Source organism: Balaenoptera borealis (assembly GCF_965194805.1).
Source record: "Balaenoptera borealis genome assembly, chromosome: X".
Classification (NCBI taxonomy): domain Eukaryota; kingdom Metazoa; phylum Chordata; class Mammalia; order Artiodactyla; family Balaenopteridae; genus Balaenoptera; species Balaenoptera borealis.
In genome coordinates, this window is record NC_138881.1 from 114,434,091 (window position 1) to 114,460,825 (window position 26,735).

Sequence of the window (26,735 nt, forward strand, 5' to 3'; positions counted from 1 at the left end):
TTTGATAGTTCGATTAATATGTGTCTTGGCATGTCTCTCCTTGGATTTATCCTGTATGGGACTCTCTGCGCTTCCTGGACTTGACTGACTATTTCCTTTCCCATATTATGGAAGTTTTCAACTATAATCTCTTCAAATATTTTCACAGTCCCTTTCTTTTTCTCTTCTTCTGGGACCCCTATAATTTGAATGTTGGTGCATTTAATGTTGTCTCAGAGGTCTCTGAGACTGTCCTCAATTCTTTTCATTCTTTTTTCTTTATTGTGCTCTGCGGTAGTTATTTCCACTATTTTATCTTCCAGGTCACTTATCCGTTCTTCTGCCTCAGTTATTCTGCTATTGATTCCTTCTAGGGAATTTTTAATTTCATATACTATGTTGTTCATCATTGTTTGTTTGCTCTTTAGTTCTTTTAAGTCCTTATTAAACGTTTCTTGTATTTTCTCCATTCTATTTCCAAGATTTTGGATCATCTTTAGTATTATTACTGTGAATTCTTTTTCAGGTAGACTGCCTATTTCCTCTTCATTTGTTTAGTTTGGTGGGTTTTTACCTTGCTCGTTCATCTGCTGCGTATTTTTCTCTCTCTTCTCATTTTGCTTAACTTACTGTGTTTGTGGTCTCCTTTTTGCAGGCTGCAGCTTCGTAGTTACCGTTGTGTTTGATGTCTGCCCACAGTGGGTAAGCTTGGTTTCATGGGTTGTGTAGGCTTTCTGGTGGAGGGGACTGGTGCCTGTGTTCTGGTGGATGAGTCTGGATCTTGTCTTTCTGGTGGGCAGGACTGAGTCCGGTGGTGTGTTTTGGGATGTCTTTGAACTTATTATGATTTTAGGCAGTCTCTCTGCTAATGGGTGGGGTTGTGCTCCTGTCTTGCTAGTTGTTTGGCATGGGGTGTCCAGCACTGGTGCTTGCTGGTCATTGAGTGGAGCTGGGTCTTAGTGTTGAGACGGAGATCTCTGGGAGATCCCTCGCCAGCTGATATTACATGGGGCCAGGAGGTCTCTGGTGGTCCAATGTCCTGAACTCAGCTCTCCCACGTCAGAGGCTCAGGCCTGACAGCGGGCCGGAGCACCAGGATGCTGTCAGCCACACGGCTGCTAGTGTTGGAGGGTCTCCTACAGAGGCAGGGGGTGGCTGTGCCTCACCGAGGGGACAAGGACACTCGGGAGTTCCTTTTTATGTAACTTGTTACTTTTCTGCTTTTAAGATTCTCTCTTTATCGTTAAGTTTTACCATTTAAATTGTATTGTGTCTTGCTGTGGACCTCTTTGGGTTCATCTTGTTTGGGACTTTCTCTGCTTCCTGAACCTAGATGTGTTCCTTTCCCAGGTTAGAAAAGTTTTCAGCAGTTAATTCTTCACATAAGTTCTCTGCACCTTTCTCTCTCTCTTCTCCTTCTGGGACCCTCTTTAAGTTTATTCTGTTTGGGATTTGCTCAAGTTCTTTAATCTGTAGGTTTATGTCTCCTTCCAAATTTGGGAAGTTTTCAGCCATTATTTCCTTGAGTGCTTTTTCAGCCTTGTCCTCTTTCTCCTCTCCTTCTAGGACTCTGAAGACGTTGAATGTTAGATGTTGCATTATATTCCCATAGGTCCCTGTGGGCTCTGTTCATTTTTTAGTCTATTTTTCCTCTGTTGTTCAGTTGAGTAATTTCTATTGTTCTGTCTTCAAGTTTGCTGATTCTTTCCCTGTCACCTCCATTTTGCTGTCAAGCCTATTCACTCAGCTTTTAATTTTAGTTATTGTATTTTTTAGTTCCAAAATTTCCACTTGGTTTTTCTTAACATATTCTATTTCTTTGATGAGACTTTCTATTTCTTTTCTGAGGCTTTCTGTTTTCTCATTTGTTTTAAGAGTGTTTGTAATTGCCACTTAAAGCATTTTAGATCATGGTTGCTTTAAAGTCTTTGTCAGATAATTCTAACATTTCTGTCATGTTCCTGTTGACAAGTATTTCCTTTCTACATCCATTTTGAAATCTTCCTGATTCTTGGTATGACCAGTGATTTTTTTATTGTAACCTGGTCAGTTTTGTATCATGAGACTCTGGATCTTATTTAAATCTTCTGTTTTAGTTGTCTTTTTTCTGACAGTATTCTGGCAGGGAAAGGTGAGGGCACTGCCTTGTTATTGCGAGGTAGAGGTAGAAGTCCAGGTTCCCCACTCAGCCTCCATTGACACCCAAGGAGCATGCTCCTTGCTGCTGTTGGGTGGAGGTGGGCGTTCTTGCTTCACACATGGCCTTCACTGACACTGTGGTGGGGATGGTTTTGTAACCACTGGCCAGTGGTGAAAGTCTTGACTCTTCGCTAGGCCTCATCTGACACTAACCCAGCAGAGAAGGGGAGGGCCACCTCATAACTTTCAAATGGAGGCAGAAGTACAACCTCCTCATGTGGTCTCTAATGACACTGTGTGGGTTGGGGTCATTACTTACCAGCAGGGATGAAAGTTCTGACTCTCTAGTTGGCCTTCTCTGACAGCACGCTGCTTGGGGTATTGTGGTGCCTTATTAAAGCCTTCCAAGAATGGAAGTCCACGTTCCCTATCTGGCCTTTGCTCATGTGGGTGGTAATGGGACCACAGTTTTTTCTGTTACATTTAGCTGGAGTAGAGTGGTTGTTGTCTAAAATTTTTCTTCGTTCCTAGGCTTCACCTTTCCTGATGTATTGGAAAGAGAAAGAAAGCTCGTAGTGGGGATTTTTTCTGTCTGCTTCTGTTGGTGTTTCCAAGTTATCGGCTTCTTCAGCTCCATGTCTGGAATATATGAGGCAAAAAGAAAATCCAGGGAACTTACTACTGTGTCATTCCTTGGGTTCCAAGGTTCCTAAACAGTCTGCTTTCTCTCTGCATGTTTCAGAGTCTTTTTATGGTTGTTTCATATACGGTATGCAGGTGTCCAGGGCGGTAGTTTCACTTAGTGAGAAGAATAGGGAAATGTACATCTACCCTATCTTCCTGGAAGCAGAAGCCCAAAGTTGTACTTTTAAAAAGTTTCTCATGAATAGATGTTCTCACTTTCCTGGCATCTGGGCTTCTGAAATATCTCCCCTGGTGCTGTCTAGAATTTTTTGTTATATTGCCTGAAGTTTCACCAACTGGAGTATCATTTAAGTTAACCAGGGTTCTCTGAAAAATTAAATTTATTTCTGATTAACAGGCCACTGATTTTTCCAAACCACATTAAATAGGCGTTTTGATGGGGGATAGGGCAGAGAAGAAAAACTTCATGTAATTTTGTAGCATGGAACACTAATGCAGGGAGGGCACTTTGGTAAAGTGTCCTAGTGGGTAATTTAGAGCAGAAATAAAAGCTATGGATACGAAGAAAATGCTGGGTGAAGGATGTTAAAGATAAGCACCACTGATTTTTGAAAGTTTATTTCTGCTCCTAACAACAGTAATTATATAATATTTTCTACCACATGCCAGGCACTTTTGGTGTGTTATCTTATTAAGCTCCACAATAACTCTGTGGGATAGAAATTATAATCCTCATTTCACAGAGAAAGAAATAAGAGCAAAGAGTTCAGGTGACTTGCCCAAGGTCTCATAGATAATAAATGGAAGGGTCTGGATGCAACCCAGATCTGTCTGGCTCCAAAGCCCAGTTATTAACAACCGCAGAATATGAGCCATTTCCCTGACAGGCCTTGGGTTCATGGAGATGCTCTCTGAATACAGGATGGTGGGCTGTGCAGGGCCAGCCTAGGACCCCCTCAACTATAGAGCTTATTGTCTTTGTGGAAAACACATTCTAGATCCAAAGCACTGATTTATAAATGACCCTTTGAAACACAGCTCATTTATAATGTTGGAGCAGCTTGTATTTTTTAATCACACATAAGTGCTTCTCTCTTTTTCTTTCTCTCAAGGCTGCATTTCCATGTAACTTAAAGAGGCGATCTGGTTAGCAATCTTTTTATTTCTCTTCCAGGTAATGACCCAGTATTTTCCTTCAGGCTCATCCAAGCTCTGAGGACTATTGCTATCATTTGTAAGATATTTCTTTTGGCCAAGAAACATTTTGGTCTATATTGTGCCATGTGATCTAATAATGGGAGTAATTGATTCAATAATCACAATAGCAGGGACCTCAGGGGGCCATTTAAATGTGGCCTGTGCTGACGTGGCTGAGGACTCATTGGAGCTAGGATCATAAGAGATTGTGTTTTTCATTTCCAAAGACAAAAGTACACTTTTCCCCCTTGGTATTATAAGGAGGAGGCTCCCAACACTTATACACACCTGGGAGATGGGAAACCAGACAATTGCAATGCAACTGGGCAAAGGAACAAAAACCTATCAAAATCTGATGAGTTGTGTTTTTATTCCAGTTCTGATTAAAAAAAACCAATCAGACTGAGACTGTATCAAATGGGCTATATAAATATAAACTCAAGGGCTCTCATTCTGTGAGCAAAGGTCACTCGCTGGAGTGTAGCGTAGACATACAGAGGTCAAGGTCTCTAACAGCACTCGGGTTTACCTGAGATGGAAATCCGGGCTCTTTGATTTTACTTCACATCTGGGGAACTTCTTATGGTCACACATATCCTGAATAGAGTTGTGGGGTTACTTTTGACAGTTTTATAGTTAAAAAAAAAATAACAAAAATTGTTACCAACCTGTTGTGTTCTAGAGAAAGTTGGAAGAGTTCAGAGCAGGATGGAGAAGGGTGGAGAGTGGAGAATGAATCTGGAGATGCAAACAAAATATCCAGCACCAGATTATTTTTTCTAATCATTTTGACCATACATGCTCACTGTAAAATAAAATTCAAATACTATGAGGAAGAAGAAAGCAAACACAGTGCAATATCACCATTAACAGTTTAATAATCATTCTTTCATGACTCTCTTCATATACATAAATACTATAAATCTATATGCATATGTAGATTTAAATTTATAGTTAATATAGTATATATAGAAATATATTTCCATATATAAAAATATATATCTCCATGCCCATATACTCATATACAAACACACACACATGCAAAATTTTCTTGGTTATTACTTTTGAAAAATGGAGTCATATACAGAGTTGTGTATCTTGTTTTTCTCACTTTTCAGTATCCTGTGGAAATCTCTCCAGGTCCACTGGTATAGCTCTTATCCTCTCTCTCTCTCTCTCTGATGTGTGCATAATATTTCATGGTATAGATGTATATGTACCTAAATTCTATCATTTCCCAATTGATGGGCATCAATTTGTTTAAAATTTGCCACTGAGAACAGCGTTGCAATAAACATCCTTGCATGTATATCATTATGTATTGGTGCTTTTAATCCACATTATCTTTTCTGAGAAGTGGGATTGCTCAGTAGAAGGGCACGCATATTTTACATTTTATAGCCATTGCCAGATTGTTTTATCAAAAGGCCATAATGATTTATATTTCAACTAACACATATAAGAGATAGATGTTTCTACACTTTAAATTGTTGCCAGTCTGATGAACATAATGTGCTATGTCAGTGTTACATTATTTCTCACTTCTCTAAGAGTGGGTTTGAACATCTTTCCATATGTTTGTTGGCCTTTTGGATTAGCTGTTATCTGAATTGACTCTTCATATATTTTGCCGGTGTTTTATGGAATTCTTTGCCTTGTTCTTTTCAGTTTTCAAAAACTCTTTGTAAATGATGTCATGAATTCACTTGTCATCCTTGTTGCAAGTATTTTCTAAATCTGTGATTTGTCTACAATATGTACCGTGTTCTATATTGGGTTAAGCCTATGTGTCGACATTTGGTATTTGTACTCTTTGCATTTGTTAGCATGCTTGCAGGCTGTTTTTCTTTAAGGAGACATTCTGATTCATTTGCATTAGGATTTTCTGATCCAGAAGAAACTTTCCCTAAAAGCATACATTTTGCACCAAGATTTCCAAGTCCTTCTTCCTTTGCGATCTAATTCACTGCATTAGTTGAGTATAAGTTTGGCTAAATGTGAGACACACAAAATAAAAGGGGCTTAAGCAAGAGAGTTTAGTTCTCTTATACATAAAGGTCTGAGCTGCCTTGGTGACCTTGCTCTGGTGGTTCTGTCCAGGGCCCAGGCTCCTTATTTTTTTTGGCTTAGCTTTCCCAGAGATGCTGTCATCATGCTCATGACCAAGTCTGCATTCCTGCCAGCGAGAAGGAACAAAAGAAGGGAAGAGGTGCTCCTTCTCTTTAAGGGCACAAACTGTAAGTTGCAAAAATCACTTCTGTTCATGTCCAATGGGTCAGAACCTTATCACATAGCCTCACTTAGCTACAAAGTGGGATGGGAAATGTAGTTTTTATGCTGACTGGCTATGTACCCAGGTAAAAATGGGGCATTCTATTACCATGGAAGCAGGGCAGAACTAGCAGTTTCTGCACATTCACCAAGCACCACTACTTTAGAATCCCTCAGCATCTAGAAATCTAAGAGAGAATGCTCCTCACCATGATCCTCTCCCGCCTTCTTGCTTCGTCAACTCTCTATTGTAGTGCCTCCCTTCTCTTTTGCATTATTGATAACTGAGAATCTTAGGGAAAATACGGAGGGACTATGTCAGCAAATATGCTTATTTAAAAACCTTTGTTATATAAACTCTCTAAAATATGCAGAAGTATATTAAGTAGTATAGTGAACCCCTGTATACCCATCATCCAGCTTCAACAATTATCAACTCATGTCCAACCATGTTTCACCTATAACTTATTTATTCACTTTGAGATTATACCATGTATCACATTCCAGCAAATGCCATGTATCACATCATTTCATGCAAATACAGTAATCTTTAGTTTTCTTTTTCTTTAAAAGCAGCAGACTTATGAACTGCAATGGAGAAAGTTGAAAGATCAGGAGATACGGTCATAAAGGGTAAGCCTGGGTTATCATCCACCCATAGCAATCAGTGCTCTTCAGCTGGCTGGCTCCTGCTCATTCTTTAGGTCTAGGTCAATGTTACACACTCTTATTCTCTTTCATAGTACACTGTTATTTTCCTTTGTAGCACTTATCACAGTTTAGAATTATTTTGTTTACTCGTGTGTCACGTCCATCAGAATATAAGCTCCACAAGGATAGGGACTACCATAATGGTTGGCACATAGTAGGGCTTCAGTACACACTTGTTGGAAGGAAAGAAGGAAGGAAGGAAGGGAGGAAGGAAGAAGGAAAGACTCACTGCGGGTTCTTTATGAGTTTTAGGATGGAGTGAGACTATAGCAATTACTATAACGTGGAGCCTGTCTGCCAGGGACTATTAGCTCAGTAAAGAAGACAGCCATACCAGCAACTCTAGCATTCATTTCTTTATCCATTAAAAGAATATTTACTGCACATCTCTTATGGGGAAAGGTCTGTGCTACAAAGGCAGACTGTGATAATTGCTAAAACATATATAGACAAGGAGTTGGAGAGGGGAATTTTATCTGAGGACGGCAGGACTCAAGCAGGGCTTTGAAGAATAAGTAGGAAGGACATTGATATGAGAAAGGCATTCTAGGCAGAGAGGACAGAAAGAACAAAGGCCAAGAGGTTGGAAAGATTGGGACATATTCAGAGTTTTATGATATGTAATCAGCAGTGTCAACTTGTGCTTTTTATACCCCATTTTAAAAAGAAGGATCATGGGAAACCATAGTAGGGGTTGCTGCCCTGGAATTACAACTTTTAAAAATGAAGAATTCAGAAATGAAGAAAGTCTAACAACTTTTTACTGAGCATGATCTCTTCATTCTCCAAGAATTATCGCATAAACAGATGCTTCTTTATTTGGATAATGGTTATATTGATAAAAACATAATACCTCAGGGGAGAGTCATGGGAAATCAAAGTATATCCAGCCTTCACCAGGACCTGGGTCCTTGGCCAAGTGGAAAAGCTACTTGTGTTCCCATGTGTGGTGGATTAAAGATGGCCAAAATTTCTTTGCTATTTCTCCTATCAAAAGGCAGAGTCTAATTCTATTCCGCTTCAATCTGGGCTGGCCCTAGTAATGTTCTGGAACTTCTGCAGCTAAGTTATAAGAAGCCTTGCAGCTCTGACCTGGGTTTCTTGGAACCCAGCACTCTGTTGTGAAGAAGACCAAGAAGGATTGTGGAAACGCCTATGAGGAGAAAACCAAGTCTCCTGGGCAACAACCCTAGCTGAGCTCCCACATGGCAGCTACCACCATTTTGCCAGCCATGTGAATGTGTCATCTTGAAAGTGGCTCCTTCAGCCCCAGTTGGGCTGTCTCAGCTAGTGCCACGTGGAACAGGGACAAGCCATCCCTACTGAGCCCTGCCCAAATTGCAGAATCATAAGAAAAGAAATGAGTGCATTATTTAAGCCACTGAGGATTTGTGTAGCTTGTTAGTTCTGGGTGTAAGCAATTCTGCTCCAGTGGCTGCTGCTAGTACACCACTCTGTTGCTGACTGTACTACTTCTGCATAGCCCCTTTCTGATATGGGCGGTAAGCCTCTAGTACTGTTCTGTAAATTATGAATGCATTGTAAGTTTCCTGTAGTAAAATTAGGAATACAGATAAGGAAAAAGAAAAAACGTCACCCATCGTGCTGCCACCTACAGATAACCACCATTAGTATCTTGGTGCATGGAATTCCAGGTATCTTCCTGTACATGTATTCACACACATATATTTTTTAAAAAGGAGCATAACATACCTGCTGCTTTGAAACCTGATGTTTTCAATGAACAATTTATCCACATTTTCAGCTACCAATAAATATGAATCTATAATCTTGTTATTAATGACTATAGTATTCCATCTCATGGAAATAAAAAATTTAATGATGCTTGCTGTTGGACATATGAGTTCCTTCCTTTTTCATTCTTATAAATGATGCCTCAATGAATATCCACTTGTAGCTAAATCTTTGTACACATTTGTTTTCTTTAAGATTACTCAAAGAAGTTGATCACCGAGTCAAGGAACGTACACATTTTAAGGCTTTTGATCCAAACTGCCAAGTTGTCTAGGTCCCTGTTTTTTATGAAGTGTACAGGTCTCCTGTTGGAATGTGCAACCAAGTGAAGGAAAAGATTGAAACTAGGACCATTTTGATAAGTGTGAAAATGAAGTATGTGTTGGCATGAATGGATGAAATTCTTTATTGAATCCAAAACTCCTGTATCAAATCAGCAGAGCCTATATTGCACCTCTCAGACTTAATGTAGATGCATGGCTGAGCACTTGAATGATGACCCTGAGAGAGCAGGGTGATATAAAGTCTGGGCTAAAAGAGAGATTATATGCAGCGAAAACATGCTCTTAGGCAGAGTGGCCAAGGTGCATATCAAGTTGAAATCATGTTCAGACTGAAATCACGTGTGCCTTGTGAGGAGACTATCACAAAAACTAAGGCCAATGTCCCCTGGGAGAACCTGGGATTCAAGAGAAGCGGGAGGTGAGAGTAGCAGTTAAGTCCACAGCACCAAAGTGAGATAAAAGAGGAGCCTGAGAAAGTGTGAAGTAGACTTCTCATCCCTCCATCTTCAAGGGAGCTTGGGCTCTTGGCCACTGCCGGCCTCACCGCATGTGGCAACTCTGAACTCTGCATGTTAGCAGAAGGTCTAAGAGGGCTCATGCTGGAGTGTGGACGTGCACATGGCTGAAACCTCTACTCAATTTGTAAAAGTCAATATTCTTTGTTGGTAATTTGGTGCAAGCCCCAAGAGCTCATGAGAAAGAGCACATTTGCTTTGCTTTTCAACAGCAGGATAACCTGCACAGTAAACTGCTAAACCTGTAGGACTGTGACTGAGTCAGATCCTGTTGTGGCTAGATTTTCTTCTAGCTCAAGTCCTCAGTCCATTACAAACCAAGATAATTCAAGCTTTGCAAGGGCAGTGGGACTAGGGCACCATTAGGTTCTCTTCCAGTCTCAAGGTTTTATGAGTCTGTGGATATATTTGTATATGATTTGATCATAAATGGAGAACATCTGGCAAGCCTAGGGCTTTTCCATGGCACTGATGGAGAGGTAGTGTATGCATGTGGGTGTCTTTCTATTGATTGGAGAGGAAAGGCTTCCCTTTGAGGCTGGAAAGCAGAAAAGCAAAAATGAGAAACGAAGGAGTTAAGAGGAAAAGGAATACTTGAAAGTTGGGGGTAGAGGTCAGTGGGGGAAAGAGCCTTTGCCTCCTAGCAAAACGAGCTTAGTAATAGGGGGTTTGGGAGTGAGTGAAGCAGTCTGGCTCACAGCTGGAATTACAGGTGACCTCTGTGTGGCCCCCAGATCCCACAGAGAGGTGATCAATTGAAGGGTTGAAGTGAGAAAGTCAGGACAGCATGCAGCAGAGGCAATAAAGCCTGAGTGGAAAGACTCTTGGCTTATAAGAACAGGAATTTGGCAGTATGGGGGGAAGGGGAGCTTGCCAGATTCCTATACCAACTACTGAACAAATGTTGTTAAATATTGCTTGCTGTGAATTAAACTTCTCAGTATAACTCTGTGCCAAGAATGTTCAACAAGACATAGTACATGGGCAAAGACTATCACTTGATTTAGGGTAATAGATATGCCCAGGTATAACACACAGTAAAGTAGAATATTCATAAATTTCTTACTCTGGGTGTTATGTGGTAGTCAAAGACAGTCAAAGGGGTGTGTGTGTGTGTGTGTGTGTTTTGCTTCTCAAGGGTTAGAGGTATATGTTAGAGGAGCCCATTAACCCAAAGCTGAGGCTACAGTGGAGAAAGAGAAGTCAGAAATCTTTCCCAGCAACGTTAGTTCAAGTAACATTCATCGAATATCTACTGTACACCAGACATTGTCTTGGGCCCCGCATTCACATAGATGAATAAGACCTGCTTTTTGACCCTGAAGGGTTGCACAGTCAGTGGGTGAGAGGATGGCAGTACAGTGTTATAAATACTGATAGAGGTTAGCTCAGGTGCTATGGGGGGTTAATCCACTCTGGGGATGATGGAGCAAGAGAAGAATTCTCTGGGATGGTGGGGATGAATTAAAAGTTTTTAACGAAGAGGTTACATAACCCAGTGGAAGGTTGGGGGGGGACATTAACTGGGCCAGCCACTAGGGGGCGTGTGAGTCAGGGTCTGTAACTGAGAATTGAGGAAAGGGGATCTTGGTGACTTGTGGTAGCAGAGGAGAGATTGTTCCCCTTAAATAGGAAACCAGAGAGAAAAGGAGAGTTCTTCTGCCTCATCTCTCCATTAGAACTAATGGTTATTTTACAGGCAAGTTGACAGATATTTGGTAATTCAGGGGAAATGCTGAGGATGTTCCTGAGGTGAGGGTTCTCACCAGTATGGGTCCCAGTGCAGTTAGGCTAGGGACACATGGCTGGAGACGTTGGTGGGATGGGAGACCTGGCAGCATGACACGGGAAGCAGTACATGTAAGAGGGACCACAGGGATCTCAGCACAAGAAGACTCCTGCTTCTCTAGGAACCAGAGAACATGTAAGAGATCAGGATGATGAGAGGGGTTTCAGTTTCCACATGTAATCTAATTTTTGTTAAAGTAACCCCATTTAAAAAATTGCTTAACCAAATTTTATTGCAAACTACCTACATTATAATAATATAATATCTTATATTTTATAGCATTCTAGCAATGATTTTTTTTTCATTTCATCCTTGAAACAACTTTGTGTATTAATTTTATTAGTTTCACTTATAAATGAGAAAAAGTAAAATCCAGTGCGCTAAGTTACCTCTTTAATGTCACACATAGAAAGTGACAGAGGTTAAGTGTAGAACTCCGTATTGTGATTCCAATTCTAGTCCTTTCTCAACAATGCATAACCCAGTTTCTATGTAAAAAAAAAGTGGTTTATACTTTGTGAAGGTGGACAGTTTAAAATGATACAAAACAAAGTCAACCCTTTACTGTGAAAGGGAAACATTTTTTTAAAACTTTTTTCAAATTATCAGCTGGTGGTTTAAAGTAACTCCATTTAATATCGTGGTATAACTAATTTCTCCTGCCCTGTCAAGTGGGTGGGTACTAATGGGATTGTATTAACAGAGATAATTTAAATGTCTCTGGCTGCTGCCTCCCTCTACCTAGTGCTACACCCCAAGTCCCTGGCCCCATCAAGTCCAGATCCAGGGGTTCCCAAGGAGACTAACATGTACTCACACACAGTCTTCTCATGGTGTTCCACTTCAGGCTCCAAGGTGGTCTTCTGCTGAACTTGTTTTAAGAGTGTTCTTAAGAAGAGAGGAGAGGATATCTTTATTTGATGTTGTGTGTGATAATCGTACTGTAATTTTGTTTACAAATGAATCTGTATCCAGGGACTTCCCTGGTGGCGCAGTGGTTAAGAATCCGCCTGCCAGTGCAGGGGACATGGGTTCGAGCCCTGGTCTGGGAAGATCCCACATGCCACGGAGCAACTAAGCCCGTGCGCCACAACTACTGAGCCTGTGCTCTAGAGCCCATGAGCCACAACTACTGAGCCTGAGTGCCACAACTACTGAGCCCGTGTGCCACAACTACTGAAGCCCGCGTGCGGCAACGAAGACCCAACACAGCCCAGAAAATAAAAAATGAAAAAAAAATGAATCTGTATCCTGAAATATTTATGGATGAGGTTATATGATATATAGGATTTACTTCGAAATAATGTAGGAGAGTGAGGTGTATGTGGGTATAGATAAAATAAGATTGGCCAGTTGATAATGGTTAAAGCCAATGACAGGTATGTAGAGGTTCATTGTACTATTCCGTCTCTCCGTCTCTGTCTCTCTCTGTCTCTTTGTCTCTATCTGTATATATATGTATGTGTGTATGTGTGTGTGTGTGTGTGTGTATATATGAAATTCTTTGTAATAAAAAAGAGAGGAGGAATGTCATGTGAGTTGATCAGAATAACATATATTCCTATATAGCTTATTGGACCAAGTAAATCAGGATTTCTAATTTCCTGTGTCCAACAGTAGCCTGGACTCTGTTGCAGAACTTATTTAATACAAGAGTTACATCAAAGTAAGGCAAACAGCAACCCTTAAAAAAGGGAGGAATAAGTTACATGTATCAGAAAATGGGAAGACCAGAAGGATTCTGGAATAAGAACTTAGCAAACTAAGTCTCCAAGATCTGCCTTAAATAAGAGGGAAAAAACCACCCCCAAGCGTCTATTGAGAATGTACCCAGAAGTGAGCTTCCCTAACAGCTGATGTCAGTGGCAAGGAAAACCTCGTTGATCTAGTGCAATTTTAAATGTTTGGGTGCCACTGTGATAGCAAATACAGCATAATGGCTAATTGCAATTTTGTTTTATGTGTGTACTGACAAGCCACACAGGGTAAATCTAAAGACTCTGTTGGATTCACATATTTAGTTCTCACCACTAAATGCTAGTGAGCAGGTGAAGTGCCCAATGCAGCCTCCTTGAATGTTGCAGTTAGCTGCCATGCTCGGGGTCAAACCTTGCCTTGCTTGCTCCAGCACAGGTGGTGGTACCTCTCCTGGTATCTTAGGTAGAGTGGGAAGACCCCAAGCTTAGTATCAAGAAATTCCTTGAAAGTGGTTTCATGCCCATTGAGAGTTAAGATTGCAGCTGGTCACATCATTAGTGTGATTTGTCTGTCCAGTTCCCAAGAACAGCTGTGTGGCGGTGTTGGCATGGTGAAGGTGTGGCTGGATTCTGAAGCAACATCTGTGATGAGAACATAAATTTCTAAAACTGCCAGATGGTTAGTAGAAACCCTCCTTGTTTCTCTGGACCTGTGATGAAGGCTGCTTGGTTCTCTTCTGTTCTCGCTGCATTGCTGACCTGGTTGCTCTCCCATCACATTTGGAACCTTCAAAGGGTAGTTTTCTGCATGTTTAGTAGTTGGTAAACAAAGAGGTTTTGCATAGCCAGAGTCTATGGTGAACTGACATTTACAAAACTACTGGTTCCAAATCAGGAGCATGGAAAGGGCAGCGGCACTCCAAACTGCCTGATCTTCCAAATGTCTTCTTCCATCATCAGGTTCCTTACAATAGCTGTGAGGTAGAATCTATTTGACATCTCAGTGAAGTCAGACCTGCATATCAGAGTACAGTTTTACCTCTGCAAAGTAGTTTCACAGAGGAAATATTCCAGGTGTTTACACATCATCCAAAACAATAGCCAGTAAAATTTAAAACAGAAGATCATCCAAAGAGGAATAATTTGGCAGAATGTCCCAGTTGTTAGATCCTTTCACTTGAGTGCCTGATTTCCTGGCTATCTTGCTCCATCAGACAAGGTCATGTTGGAAGGGGAGAGTGAGAAGTACCCACAAGGAGCTAATAAGAAAGAAGTCAGGACACTGAATCCTACTCCTGAGGAAAGAATTTGGAAAAGAGAAAATTGCTTCTCTTGGTTTCTTTGACTTGTTTTGGTGTCTCACAAGCTTGTAAGGAAACTGTCAAAGATGAATGATCTTAGGTAGACTGTGATCAATGAGATATGAAGTTGTTTCTTAGGAGTTCTAATCCCAACACCAGAGACCCTCCTATAATCACCTCCTCTGGGCTCTTTCAGCACTCTGTACTCTGTACTCTCATTATACACTCATTAGCTGGTGTGCTGATGATTTATTTGTCTCCATGTCTGTTTTCTGGCCAGACTGTGCCCTCCAGGGCAGATACCTTATCTAATTAATTTCTGTATCCTCAGCACTTAACACAGAGACTGAAATAGAGTAATAATTCATTAAATGTTTTCCAGTGAATGGGTGGATGGATGAATGAATGGATGGAAGGAATGAAATAAAATGTCATTCTCTCCATTGAGTGGCTAGAGCTAGGAGTAGGTAGATGAATTATTTCTGTTTAGGATCTAAGCTTCTCTGCCATGGAAATCTAATAAATGTTCAGTTAAACTCAGGAAGCATGTGAGCAATTTCTATGTATTAGAACAGTTGTAGAAACAGTGGCAGGACTCTAAAGAATTACAAGGTATGTTCCTGTCCCCCGAATCACTTACAATGTCACTGGCATACAAAGTAATAACCGTGTGAAATAGTCAAGCAAAAAAGGAAGACAGTATTCTAACCAAGGACCAGCTGGTTGATATTAACATGTTCTATAGAAGTTTAGAGAAATGAGAGGAGAATATAGGCCAGAGTAGAACAACCACAAGAAGCAGAGATGAGGGTAAGGCCCAGGAGCAGATATAACATAGTGGGCATTTATGGCATATCTGTACAACAGCCTTCCCTTTTCCTGGGAGCTGCCTGCCCTCTCCCCAACCACATGATTGTATCAAGTCTCTCAGCTGGGTAGATTGAATTCTTCCCTAAGGTATTTTAAAGTAGGATCGATAGATTCAGTATCTGTTGGTGGATGTAGTAACAGGTAAAACTCAGGAGGTGTTCCTGGTGATAGTTTTCATCATATAAAGGATGCCAATATGCAATGAAAGAGAATGAAGCTGAAGTTAAGGCAGAAGCTGGGGTGAGACATAGGACAGGAGTGGAAGTGAGAGAGAGAGAGAGAGAGAGAGAGGGAGAGAGATGGTGTTTTCCTAGGTTCCTTTTTTTCTGAGATCCAGCTGCATCCTTGCCCTTCCCTCAGCTTTATCCCAGTACACTTTCAGTAATTTTCCTTTTTTTGTCTAAACTTGTCCAAGTTGAGTTTCTGTTATTGCAAACTCAAAGAGTACAGATTAATAGATGTACTAGTCACTGAATAAGAGTGTATGTTCAGAATGGCTTATAGTTTGGTGTGGCCGAAGGATAGGGTGGGTAGGAGTGAGTGGAGCCAATGAAGCGTTTAAGCGGAAGAGTACTATGGTGCGATTTGTTCTTGGGCAGATCACTGGCAGAAATGTGCATGATAGACTTGATGGGGGAGAAGACTAGAAATGGGGAGACTGGTTGTCAGAGGAAGAACCTCTTGGAATTTCTAATTTTGCTTCACTTTGTAGGAGTCAACTCCCAGAGAATAAAGACTTAGGTTATTAGAAAAGGAACCCTAGGACATAAACTAAGCAAAAGGAAATTGATTACCATTCCTGTACACACATACAAAACAATGCCACACCAGACCTTTATAGGAATACCCTGAAAACTATTCTGTAGCTTGTTTTAGGTCATTTTAAGAATGTTCTTTGCAACTGTTACTCTTTATTTTTTTTAACTTATTTAATTTATTTATTTTTGGCTGCATTGGGTCTTCGTTGCTGCGCACGGGCTTTCTCTAGTTGCGGCGAGCAGGGGCTACTCTTCGTTGCGGTGCACGGGCTTCTCATTGCAGTGGCTTCTCTTGTTGCGGAGCACGGGCTCTAGGCGCACGGGCTTCAGTAGTTGTGGCTCGCGGGCTCTAGAGCGCAGGCTCAGTAGTTGTGGCGCACGGGCTTAGTTGCTCCGCGGCATGTGGGATCTTCCCGGACCAGGGCTCGAACCCATGTCCCCTGCATTGGCAGGCAGATTCTTAACCACTGTGCCACCAGGGAAGCCCCACAACTGTTACTCTTAAACTAAAACTGAGATCTGGCTCCTTCTCCTATTCCTCTGTCTCTTTCATATTCTGCTCCGTTTCCTTCTTTTTTCACTCCCTAGCTAACCCTACACTAGGGTTACTAATTCAGGGTAAAACAGACTTGGGTCTTAAGAAGGGGCAATGCCCTCTCAATAATCAGAATTTGCATGGAAATGTCATTGTGGATTTTAATGGCACAAAGCCTAGTTCACCTACTATCCAACATCTAGCGTTGACTCACAAATATAGAACGAGATCCAAGATTACTAATGAGCTGCCTTAGTCTGCCAAGAAGCTAAGTTGATATCAGGAAACAAATTCTATTGCATGGCATCTGTCTGTAATGCTAGCCAAAGAGTTGTATAATGGGCAGTCACAATTGAAAATGACCTTCATTATGCTGAATTCATTTCTCTAATGTGTCCATTTTCCCTCATCTTATATTCTGACAGTAATAATAGACATGGAAATAAATCCAAATTGTGATTCAAATTTCAGAATGTAGGATTCACAGGTGTGGTGGCTTTTCTCAGCTGAATGTGGGGGGTAGATGAGTAAGAAATCTAGGAGGATTTAACAAAGTGAGGAGCATTGTTCAGAAAATCAGACATGGGCACAGCATGGGCAAGACTGTCTGTCTCACTCAAACAAGAATCTTTACATAATGCACCAAGAATTTAAGTGAGTGATCTGCAGTTCAGGAAGAAAAAGTTAACTCTAAGGAACAAAAGCCTGACTTTATAGACAGGCCCCCAAATATCCTTGAGCACCTGTTTCTACCTTCTTAGCGTTGTACCCTTGGTGCCACAGAGTCCTTTGGCTGCTGTTTGTTTAGACTGGCTGTGTAGTTAGCAGAATGAGTGCTGGACTCAGAGTCAGGAGACCTGGGGCGGAGCCCTGGCTGTGCTACTTACTGTTTGTGCCGTATGGAGAGATCACTTATAGCCCTCTGAACCTTTAGTTTCTGCAGCTGCAAAAGGGGACTATAGTCACTGCGTAACCTACCTCGTCAGATTGTTGGGACCAAATGACAGAATGGATGTGGAGGGGTTTTGTCAACTGTAAAAAAAAATTATTGTTGTTGCCAAAGTGATTCTTCTTCCTTACTTCAGATGATACTGGAATAGCAGAAAACCAGTGTCACGGGTCATAATTTCCACTCTATTAACATTCCTACTTGCCCATAGCCTGATATTTTGTATTTTAATTTTTAAATTGAAGTATATATATTCTTTTTTATATTATTTTCTATTATGGTTTATTATAAGATATTGAATATAGTTCCTCATAGCCTGATATTTTTATGCAATAACAAGTCAATTTCTCTCTCTCTCTCTCTCTCTCTCTCTCTCTTTTTCCCTCCCTCCCTCTCTCTCCCTCCCTCTAAGCTTTGTCCCTGAGAACCCTCAGGCTGGGTGAGGCCAGCTTTCTTTTCTCTCTCTCACTACTAAAGTGTGTGTGACGTGCGGTTTGATACAAGGACTTGGCGGTTGATTGGGAGACCCAGGCTGGGTCAACGCAGCACCAAATCAGGAGCAATTCAGTGCACAAGTCATCAAAGCCCTTGATTGGTCTTTACATAAGTAGAACCTGTCTCCTCCCTTAAAAGACAGTGGCAAGCTCGTGGCCTTTTGCTTAATGCAATACCTTGTTGCCTTCTGCCGCTCTGGGTATCAAAGGAAGCTGCCAGATCAACCCGAGGGAGTAATTTCTTAATGAGATCCCTGAAAACATATATGAATGGACAGTGCTGCCATTTCCATGCAAACAGGAATAATAACAGGAACTCCGGTTTCTTTACCTAATGACTCATTCACTTGCTGGTGGGAGTGCGTGTTTCCTTTTTTTGGAGAATAGCCCTTGCTTAACGGAATAATAACTGTCCTGTGAATTTGTTTTACAGAACTTTCGTATACACTATCTCACTTGGACTCATTTTATTCTTACAACTACCTCCCTGCTCAGTGCTTTCACCAAGCTTTCTAAGAGTATTTCGTCACTGCTATATCTTCATAATTGCCCTCCAGTCACTTTTCAGCTCTCTCCCCGTCACCTGAAATTGTCTTAGACCTGGCCATGACCAGACACTATTTAATTGCTAACTATTTAATTGCTAACCCCAATAGTCTTTTCTCCATTCTTATCCTACCCACACTCGTGGCTGGATAGGTATTTGGTTCTTTTGAACGTTCCCTGCTTCTTAAAATCTTATCTACTGCACGTCCTTCCTGGTCACTCTGTCAGTCTTCTCTGTGTGTTCTTCCTCCTCTGCTCCTTGGAAACTCCTGTTGCTCAGGGCTTACTACTGGCACCACTTTCTCACTCTGTGTTCTCTCTTTAAGCTGTCTCAGCTGCTATTATGGCTTCAGTTACCATCTCTAGGTACCCATAATTAAATCCAATCCAGACCTCTTGCCCCTTCTCTTCAAGCTGTAAATACCTATTTGAAGACTTTTCTAGGCTTCTCTAGATGGATGGGCTGTGAGCACTTCGAGCTCAACATATCCCAAACAAAATTATGTTCTCTCAAACATTTTGTATCCCCTCTCTTGTTAATGATTCTATAATTCACCCCATTGTCTAAGTTAGAATCCTTTACTTCACGTCCCCCCACGTTGAATCAGACATCAAGTGCTCTCCATTCTTCCTAAATACCACCCAAATTTGTCTTTTCTCCACAATAACTACCACTATCTTAAGTTTATATGAGATCAGCGAATAGCTTCCCAGCTGTTCCTAACTGTTCTCTGTCGCTCTTTCCCCCAGCTCACCGCACCCCGCAACACTGCTGTAAGAGTGATCTTTCTAAACACACGGATAGGAGTTCAGTATCATTCTACTCAAAACTTCTCAATGGCTTCTCATTTTTGACAAGATAATATTTAAACTTCTTAGCATGGCCCTCCAAGCTTATAATTTGGCTCTCTATTGGAGCCTTGTTTCTCATGCCCTCCGCTTGTGCTTTTCACCCCCTTCTCCTGCAAGTAAACTATTCACTTTTTCTTAAATACAACATACCCTTTTGGTTAGGTTTTATACTTTGTAATCTCAGTGGAGATGGAAAACAAGGGAAAACCAGGTCAGGGGAAGGAGGGAAAGAGTGGGTGAACCCCTTAGATTTTGTGACTTATAAAGAGAGAGCTTATCACATTGTATAAACTATTTGTCTACAGGCAGACCTTGGAGATATTGCAGGTTCCGTTTCAGAAGACTGCAATAAAGCGAATATCACAATAAAGTAAGTCACATGAATTTTTTTTGGTTTCCCAGTACATGTAAAAGTTCTGTTTACATTATCCTGTAGTCTAGTAAATGTGCAATAGTATTATGTCTAAAAAAGTCTACATAACTTAATTAAAAATACTTTATTGCTAAAAAATACTAACCATTATCTGACAATACAGGGTTGTCACAAGCCTTCAATTTGTAAATAATGTAATATCTGCAAAGTGCAGTAAAGTGAAGTGCAGTAAAATGAGTTGTGCCTGTATTTCCTCCACTACACAATTCAATCTGATGCAAGTAAAGTCATCATTTTCATTTTAAAGATATGAAAATTGAGGCACACAGACTTGCCAGTAACAACATAGGTAGGAATGAGCTCACACTGAGCCAATACTGGAACTGAGGTTTTATGACTATTGATTCTGGCTTCTTTCCACTCTCCCGGAAGAGGATTACAAAGCTGAAAGGAACACACTAAACATTCACACATTTCCCCTGAGACAGGAAGTCCTCCAAGTGTACTGAATTAAGCTGGCTGTCTGAGCCTTACTGTTGCTGTGACCTGGAATGCTGGAATCCCCCTACTGATTGGAGCAGCCACTATAGTCCTAGAAACATCAGGACAACATATTCTGTAGTAAAATACACTTATTGCGAAAATATATCAATTATTAATTGAATGAAAAACTGGGAATACAATTAGTACAGGTACAACCTCCTGGCTTCCTTATGATCATGAGACCCTTACTGGCTGCCTGTGTCAGCAGCTATGTGGTCACTCGCTCAGTGCCGAACATGGCCTGGGGATTCCAGTGTTTGGTTTTATGTGCTGCTACCTTCTTCCCTTCAACAGCATTGTTGAAATAATCACATGCTATTGGCCAGATATGGCTGGGAAAAGGCCAATCAGTGATATAGAAAACAGGAGAAAGTGTTAGGACTTAGATGAAAGTCTTTGGAAGTCTTATGGTACCTTGAGGCTGATGAAAAACTTTGCCAAACTGCTAGGCTATAAGATTGGCTCTTCCTAGAGTGGGAACACTCTGTGTGGTCAGAAGGGGCTGGGAAGTCCATGGCTAGAGGTTTCCTTCTATTTCTATTTTACTATTTTCATTTTGCAACTAATTTAGGGGAACTGATAGTATTTGGGGTTGTTGATATTCTGCTATCTTCTATCAGAACATAAATAAGCCTGTTTAGAAGATTTGTGGCATTCTTGACTGTGCTCTGCTTACATTCAGTGGTCAAGTCTTCTCCCTGGAGATCCAGCTCCAATTTTATGAGAAGCTTAAAACAAACTTTGCTGGAATGTTAGCTTTCGCAAGGAACATCTAAAAATTTAAATAGCAATTTTGGAATTCCTTTATTTAAAAATGTTTTCTGGCCTATATTTGCAAATCTTTTATCTGATAAGGGAATTGTACCTAGAATACGTAAAGTACTCGTACAACTCAATAATAAAAAGATAAACAACTCACTTAAAAAATGCACAAAGGATTTGAATAGACATTTCCCCAAAGGTGTTATACAAATGGCTAATGAGCATATGAAATGATGCTCAACATCATTAGTCATTAGGGAAAAGACAATCAAAACCACAATGGGATACTACTTTACACACATTAGGATGGCTATAATCAAAAAGTCGGACAATAACAAGCATTAGCAAGGATGTGGAGAAACTGAAGCCCTCATATATTTCTGGTGAGAAAGTAAAATGATACAGCTATTGTGGGAAACAGGCTGGCAGTTCCTCAAATAGTTGAACATAGAGTTACCATATTACCCAGTAATTCCACTTCTGGGAATATACCCAGAATGATTGAAAGCAGGGTCTCAAACAGATATGTTTATACCATTGTTAACAGCGGCATTATTCACGATAGTCCAAAGTGGAAACAACCCAAATGTCCATCAACGGGTGAATGGATAAATAATATGGTATATCCATATAATGGAATATTATTTGACCATAAAAAGGAATAGAGGGGCTTCCCTGGTGGCGCAGTGGTTAAGAACCCGCCTGCCAATGTAGGGGACACAGGTTCGAGCCCTGGTCCAGGAAGATCCCACATGCCGCGGAGCAACTGGGCCTGTGAGCCACAATTACTGAGCTTGTGCGTCTGGAGCCTGTGCTCCGCAACAAGAGAGGCCGCGATGGTGAGAGGCCCGTGCACCGCGATGAAGAGTGGCCCCCGCTTGCCACAACTAGAGAAAGCCCTCGCACAGAAACGAAGACCCAACACAGACATAAATAAATGAATAAATAAATAAATAAATAAATAAAATAAAATAAAATAAAATAAAAAAACAAAAAACCTAACGTTTAAAAAAATAATAATTCAATTCAATAAACAAAGCCTCAGGGTGTTGTTAGGGGCAAGGATAGAGAAAGACGGTCATTCCAAGTTGAGGGATAAGCACACGCAAAGGAATGGCAGCCTGCAGTTATCTGCCGCAATCAAGGAGCAACCAAGAATTTGGATAGTGCATAAGGAGTGTGGAGGGGTGTTATGAGAGATGAATCTGGAAAGGTAGCCTGGGGTCAGATTCCTGAGGACTTTCAATACCGTGGAGCTTGGACTATTCTCTGAGATAAGAGTTCATTTCACACAGCAATGCGTGGTAAAACTCTCAGTAGGAATCATAAAGTAGTATCTATGATTCTGCCACCAACTAGCTGTGACCTTAGGCAAATCACCTAACCTCTCAGGACCTAAATTTCCTTAACCTGAAAGTGAAGATAATTATCCTACTTGTAAGGCTTTAGTATTGATCACATGAAAGGGGAACTTGGCAGACACTGTGGGTTGAATAACCCAACATCTATTCCCAGTCCCAGTCTCCCTTGCCTGCATCTGCAACAGAGGCTTGAAAAACCAAATACGTGGTTAGCCTCCCTTGGAGCTCAAGGTGGCCACATGACAGTAATATTCTTATGGCTAATGATACATAAACAAAAGGCTGCTGAGGGGCATCTAGCAGAGTTTTTCTTTCCTGAAGAAAATATATAGACATTGCTAATGCTGTCTGCTTCACCCTAGTTTCTGCCTTGAATGCAGACATGATACCTGGAGCTCTAATAGCCATCTTGTAGCTGATTTACTGGCAGCAATGAAGATGAAAAGCCAACATGTCAAAGATGGATGGCAGTGCAGAACTACCAGAAGAGAGTCTGAGCCCTTGATGGCACCAATAAACGTATGCCAACAACCACCTACCTCTGGACTTATTCTTATGTGAGAAAAATAGCCCTCTATTTGTACAAGTTAGTTGGGGTTTCTGTTACCTGCATCCAAAATCATTCTTAATGATACAGAGTTTATGAAAGAACTATAGAAGCCAAAAAGTGATTTATAAGAATAAAGAATGATTTTTGGAGAGAGAGACATGATTTCAGTTATATTTTGATAACAGTGTGAAAAATAAATTAGAGAGATGAATTGTTGTAGGGAATGCTAGTGAGGTAGTAATGACAAGAATCCAGGCAATAAACAGTGAAGGTGCCATGGTAGTGAGGATGATGAGGAAGAGACAGTTACCAGAGATAACATGGAGGGAAAACTGATAGGAGCTGGCAAGGATTAGACATTGGGAGAGGGTGTGTGTGTGGGGTTGAAGATGCTTTTGAAGGTTTTAGCCCTAGTGACAGAAGGGATAGTGGGTCTGTAAACCTACGCTCATAACAGGAATGAATATAACTTTAAGGAGAAAGATAATGAGTTCAGCTTTGGACACATTGACCTTGAATTGCCTGCAATGCACCTGGGAGAGTTCCTATAGGCAGTTGAAAGATGGGGCTTAGAGGACAGATAGAGAGATGCAATTTGGATGTCATCAGAGTACAGGTGGCAGCTGAAGCCGTGGGAGTGGGTGGGATCACTCATGAGGAGCAGGTATAGTAGAAGAGAAGACAACCAGAAATGGAAACTTGGATGAAAACAGAAGAGTCAGTGGAGAAGAGACTAAGAAGCATTCAATCATTCAGAAATATTTATTGAGTGCCTACTGTGTGCCTGATCCTGGGCTGGAGGCTTAGCCGTCAGAGAGGTCGGAAGGGAACCAGAAGAGTGTGGTGCTGGGTAGAGTGGGGAGCATGCGTGGCTGGTCAACAGTGTCAACTGCTGCAGGAAAGTTAAGGGGGGTGAGAAATGAGGAACTCCTTTCCTCAGCCACATTCATCTGAATTCCTTTAACGGGAGTTTATTGTTAGCTGTAATAGCCTGTCTGGAAGATAAATGCTAAATTAATTTGGGAACTGACTTGTAAAACTCTCAAGTGGCCTAAATCATTTAAAAGAAGTTCAAATTCTATTATGTGAGATTGAATTGGTTTCTGCAGGTGGTTGTGCAACCTTCTCCCCTAGAGATATGCTTGTCAAATATGTTTTCTGTCCAGTTCCTCCTACGAGCAAGAATAGTGGTGCTGTGAGAGCAGCGCAACTCCATCAAGTCTCTCTGATGCCTTATTCTGTGAGTGTAAATTAGAGCTCTTTGCTTTGAACTCTGATAGACCTTAGTGCCCTATGCTTTGCCATATACACTTGATTCATGTGGTCTTTTTTATTTCTTTCTGCACGTGTCACAAGTGTTAACTCTTGTCTCTCTAAATAGACTGAAAGTTCTTCGAAGGTAGAGATTATATCTTTTGCTTTTCTCCTATTCCACACGGGGCTGTGCAAAGAGTAGGCATTCAATAAATATTTGATTAAGTCATGGAGATGTGGTCAAAGTAATTTCATAAAATGCCAATGTGTGTTTTATAAAATGTATATTGTGTGTTTTTCTTTTAAAAAAACTAAAGTTATTTTAAATCATAATACCAGGACTAGGACTCTAGCTATCTAATTCCATTTGGTACAAGGTAGAGTTTGGAAGGGTGTAAAGAAAGTACACGAGTAAGCTAGCCTGTGTGGACTGTATCTTGGGCTGCAGAAGAAAGCAATTGAGGAACAGATCTAGCAGCGATCTCCCAGATCTCTGTGGGGAAGGCTGGATTGGTGCCAAGTGGATGGAGGCTATTTCAGGCCAGAATCTACTATGACATTTAAAGATGTGTGTTTGGGATCTGTATAGGTGCAGTCATCAACAACAGGTGCATCAGAACCTTTTTCATAAGGGTAGTTCAATAAACATTTATTGAGCCTATATCATGAGCAGGCATATGTATCCAGCTGTTAAACACTGAAGCTCCTCAGTGCTCAGTCCTAGGCTATTCATCTCTTCTTACCCTATACTCTCTCCTTAGGTAATTTCATTTACAGCCTCTGTTCCAATTACCACCCATAGGCAGATGACTCACATGTTTGTATCTTCAGACCAGAACTTTGCTCTGAGATCCAGACCTATACATCTAGCTGCCAGCTTGACATCTCCTCTTAGATGGTTCCCAGAACTTTCAGTGAAACAGGTCTTCAAAAGAATTTATGCTTTTCTTTCTCTCTCTCTCCCTCTCTATCATCCCCTTCAACCAAACCTGGCCACCTTCCAGTGTTCTCTGTGTCAGCTCATGACACCTTCATCTATCTTGTTCTATTAGCCAGAAACCTAGCAGTCATCAGTGACACATCCCACCCTTTCAGCCTCATAGCCGGTCCCTCAGGAAGTCCCAACCATCAATTCAACCTGCAAAATATAGCCATATCTGCCTACTTCTCTTTATTGCCATTGCCACAATTCTAGTTCCAGCCACCATCTTTTCTCACCTGGTCTGGACCATTGCAAGTTCTTTTGAGTGATTTTTATTTTTAAAAAATTTTTTTAAGGTTTTATTTTTGGGGTTTGAATCTAATTTATTTTTTCTATTTTATCAATATTTTTTATTGAAGTAGACTTGATTTACAATGTGTTAATTTCTGCTGTACAGCAAAGTGATTCAGTTATACGTATATATATATATATGTATACACATGCATATATATATATATATATATATATATATATATATATATATATATATATATACACATTCATTTTTTAAATATTCTTTTCCATTTTGGTTTATCATAGGGTATTGAATATAGTTCTCTGTGCTTGCAAGTTTCTTAATTGGCCTCTCCACTTCCATTTTATCTCCCTCTAGTTTGATATCCACCCAGAAGGCAGAGTGATTACATTGATACACAAATCTGATCATGCTATCCCTTGCACAAAATCCTTCAATGGCATACCATTTCTCTTAGAATAAAGAACAAAATAATTTACTTAGCCTACAAAATCAGAATGATTCCAAGTTTTTAAACTTGGGCTTTCATTCAATGTAGAAGACATATTTTTCATAGTCAACCCAGACAGAATTTTGAAAGCTCCTTTAAGCATTGTATCCCATATTTATGTTTTTACTACGCTGAACATAAGTTAACCTTTTTCATGATGATTTGGTGATTCTGGCATCTTCTTTCTTCTTGTTAACTTCACTTGTTAGTGTGTCAGCTTCAAACATCCCCCTCCTTGTCTCCCTTTTAATGTATTTTCAAATGAATGTATGTGTGTGTTTATATATTATATATAACATATATTTTGTATATGTGAATATGTATATATACATATGAATTGGCTTACATGATTATGGAGGCTGGCTAGGCAAGTCTGAAATCTGTAGGGCAGGCCATCAGGAAGGGCAGGCTGGAAACTCTTGGGCAGGAGCTGACACTACAGTCCACAAGCAGGATTTCTTCTTTCTCAGGGAACCTTCAGTTTTGCTCTTCCAGCTGATTAGATGAGGCCCACGCAGATTATCAAGAGTAGTTCCCTTTACGTAAAATCAACTGATTGTAGATGTTGACCACATCTACAAAATACCGTCACGGCAACGCTGCGATTAGTAGTTGATGGAGTAACTGGGGACTGTGGCCTAGTCAAGGGGACACATAAAACTTGTGAAACACTTGTGAAACAAATATTCATACTTGACACCCATTCTAATCCATAGGCTGCAGGGAGGCTTTTGCATGTCTACTGCCCTCAATGCTCCTAGATTTTTCATTTCTTTCTGGGTTTAAGGCCATGTTCCAGATGGTTAAAGCTGCTGGAAGTCCCACCTTCAGATAACTGAAGCAGTTCTGTACGGTTCTTGGAATTCACATATTAAAT